Source organism: Octodon degus, unplaced genomic scaffold, assembly GCF_000260255.1.
Source record: "Octodon degus isolate 3935 unplaced genomic scaffold, OctDeg1.0 scaffold00001, whole genome shotgun sequence".
Taxonomy (NCBI): domain Eukaryota; kingdom Metazoa; phylum Chordata; class Mammalia; order Rodentia; family Octodontidae; genus Octodon; species Octodon degus.
This window is the reverse complement of record NW_004524577.1, coordinates 22,746,382-22,750,085: the sequence shown is the minus strand read 5'-3', so window position 1 is coordinate 22,750,085 and position 3,704 is coordinate 22,746,382. Positions and strand designations below refer to the sequence as shown.

The following is a 3,704-nucleotide window of genomic DNA, read 5'->3' as shown; positions in this document are numbered from 1 at the left end:
CTGCCAAGACCAACCCCCATATCTGTGATTTCCTGGAGAACCACTTCCTAGATGAGGAGGTGACGCTCATCAAGAAGATCGGTGACCACCTCACCAACCTCCGCAGGCTGGCCGGCCCCCAGGCTGGGCTGGGTGAGCACCTTTTTGAAAGGCTCACCCTTAAACACAACTAGGAGTTCACAGAGCCTGGAAGTTTCTGAGGGGCTCCTGCATCACTTGGCATCAGGGCTTTGGCCTGACCCTCTCCCTCCAGCCACTAGGCAGCTTTCTCTCCTTCCTTTAGTCCCCTCCCAAATCTTGGACCAAAAGAAAATAAATCCTTTTGCAGGGAAAAAAAAAAAAGTAGGCTCTCACTATGGAGCTCAGGCTGATCTTGAACTCAGGTTAATCCTCCTGCCTCAGCCTCCCAGAGTGCTAGGATCACAGGCATGTGCCACCACACCCAGCTTGTACAGTTATTATGTAACCAGCCTGGTAATTCTAGCATTCTAGAAAGCTGAGGCAGAAGAATTTTGAGTGTGAGACCAGTCTGTGTTACACAGGGTAGCTAGTTAAAGGCTGGCCTAGACTATGTAATGAAACTTTGTCTCAAAAAACAAGCAATAAAAGATCTCCACCTGGAAGGTATGCACAACCACACCTGCCTTATAGTGGGTTTTTGTTTTGTTTTGTTTCTCTTGGTGCTGGGAATTGAACCCAGAACCTTGCACACTAGGCAAGCACTATACCACTGAACTGTATATCCCTGGCTTGGGACCAAAGTATTTAATTCATGTACTAATTCTATTATCAGTTGTCCCCATCACCTTGAATAATTTCTATGTTTTATCATGGCCCTAGTCGTAAAAGCCAGGCTAGAGAACCAGCCTACCACCACAGCAACGATCAAAGAATAGCAGCCCTGGCCCTCTGCTATCCCATGGCTGTGGGCCTCAACACGGGCCACAAGGTGACTAAGAATGTGAGCAAACCGAGGCACAGCCGCCATCATGGACGTCTCACCAAACACACCATGGTCTCCAAGGACAAGCATGCCTTCAAGTTCATCAACAAAAGTGTGGGGACACACATCGAGGAAGCATGAGGAGCTGAGCAATGTGTTGGCTGCCATGAGGAAGGTAGCTGCCAATAAGGACTGAGCCCCTCTGGAATAAAGCTTTGCAGAAAAAAAAAATTAAAAAAGAACAAAAGAATCAGCCTAGATACCCACTAATGGGGGAAGAAATGACACAATATACACAATGGATGTAGTGGATTATTAACTGGTGACCAAACTTGTTACACCCAGCTAAATTAAACACTAATTTAATTGGGTGTGGGGGGCCCACCTCAATGTTGCCCACAGCATAAAAGACAGAACAGGAGAAGCTGGCAGTATGCATTTAAAGATGCTGTTTGGAGAAGCCTTTGGAGCCTTTGGAAGCTGCTGGCTCTTTTGTGCTGTTCTGCTGGAGAACCTTGTCATGCTGGATTTCCCAATGAACTTGGCTGTTCTTGTCACTGGAGATGATCAGGACCTTCGCTGTTGCTGAGAATGGCTACGATTCATTTTGGGGGAGCTCTAGTGCCCATCTTGGGCATTGCTTCCTGGCTCCGGAGGGAAGATGTTGCATTGCTCAGCCTCGTGGAGAAGCTTGTCACGCTGGCTTTCCTGCTGGGAACTCTGCTTTCCTCATCACTGGAGGAGCTTGGGACCTCACTGTTGCTGAGGATGGCTGTGGTACTGTTGGGGGAAGCTCTGGTGCTTACTTTGAGCATTGCTTTCCAGCTCCAGTTTAGATCCCTCAGCCTGCTAGATCCTTCATCCCACTGGCACAGATTTTCCAGCTTCTACCACTGACCTTTGGGCCTTTCCAGCACAGATCTGTGAAGCAGGTCTGAATGAGACTTTTTTTCCTTAATGTATTTGGTACAGGGTCTTACAATGCAGCTTGGAGTCATAGTGATCCTCCTCCTTTCAGCCTCCCCAGTGCTGGGATTACAGACATGTACCACCATGCCTGGACTCGGTGGCCAGCTCATTGTGCCTGGGAGTAGGGCCAGTGTGGCATATGGATCAAGCCCCAGTCCCTGCACTTGCCTAAGCAGGTGCTTAGTCTGCTGAGCTATCTCACCAGCCCTGCATGAGACTTTCTCGTGGGCTCTAGACCTCCAGTTAGACTTGTGAGAAGCATTGTTATGAGCTCTAGTTTTTTAGCTGGATTCCTGCAGGATATTAAGATCCAGGACTTCAGCTGGATTCTTACATCTTTAGTGCACAGATAGATTTCCTACACTCCTTATACATGATTCTTTGGGTTTCATTAGAAAATATAAAATGTGTCCAGTATTGCATTGTTTCCCTTGCAAAACCCCAAACCATGAAAATGGAGTATTAGCCTAAATAAAAATGAAATCAAAGTGGTGTGGTGATACATGTTTCTAATGTCAGCACTCTGAAAGGCTGAAGCAGGAGGACTGCAAGTTCAGGTCGAGTCAGCAAAGCTTCACAATTTAGTAAGATCCTGTCATAAAATAAAATAACATAGGGCTGGGGAGATTGCTCAGCAGTGCCAGCTTGGCAAGTGCAAAGACCCTGGTTTGATCCTCTGTACTTCATGCAGTTCCGGGCGCACCAGGCTGCCCTGAAACCAAGCGTGGTGGCACACACCTGTAATCCCAGCACAGGGGAGGCTGAGACAGGAGGATCACTATGAGTCTGAGCTTGTATGTTTTAACCTCTTCCTGTGAGCGGCCTGAGATGACCTGTAAAAATGGTTCACTACTCTCTTGACCCTGAAAACCCCACAAAATCATGCAAACCAAGAGGCTCAAATCTTGGCATTCACTTTTAAGAACACGTGTGAAACTGCCCAGGCCATCAAGGTATGAATATTTTGGGGGCTGGGGAGATAGCTCAATAGAATAAGCGCTTCCCTGGCAAGCTGAAGGGCCTGAGTTCAATCCCTGGTTCCACTAAATAAATAAATAAATAAATAAATAAATAAATAAATAAAGAAGCAGGCTGGCCAAATAGCTCAGGGGATTAAAGTGCCTGCTTAGGCATACACAGGGGCTGGGAGTTCGATCCCAGGGGCCTGGTGTGCTGGCCCCACTGCTGGGCACACTGAGCTGGGGATTGAGACTGGGCGTGGTGGCATTCGCCTGTAATTCTAGTACTTGGGAGGCTGTAAACAGGAGGATCAATACAAATCCAATCCATGCAGTGAGACCCTATAGACCCTGTCCTAAAAAAAAAAAAAAAAAAAAAAAAAAAGCAATGTGTGCCATTCCAGTGTTACAATAGTGGAGTTGGTAGGTGTGCCCAGGCCAAACAGTGGGGCTGGATGCAGGGTCAATGGCCCAAAAAGAGTGAATTTTTGCTGCATATGCTTAAAAATGCAGAGAGTAATGCTGAACTTAAGGGTTTAGATGTAGATTCTCTGGTTATTGAACATATCCAGGTGAATAAAGACATTTCCAGTTTGAGTAAGAGTTTGGAATGTCACCTGGGATAAAAAGCACACAATCAGTGGATAAAAGTGCCTGCAAGCAGGCGCAGGGGCCAGGGTTCAATCCCCAGGCCTTCCTGCTGGCCCCACCCCTGGTGCATGCGGAGACAGCAATTGAGACTGGGCGTGGTGGTTGGCGCCTGTAATTCCAGCTCTTGGGAGGCTGTAAACAGGAGAATCACTATGAGTCGGATCTAGTAGTGAGACCTTGAA

The 3,704-nt window shown here is 47.4% G+C and overlaps 1 pseudogene; it reads left to right on the top strand.

Moving 5' to 3' along the window:
* LOC101565806 overlaps positions 1-173 on the top strand; it is a 10,326-nt pseudogene extending 10,153 nt beyond the window's left edge.
* The last annotated feature ends 3,531 nt before the right edge of the window (positions 174-3,704 follow it).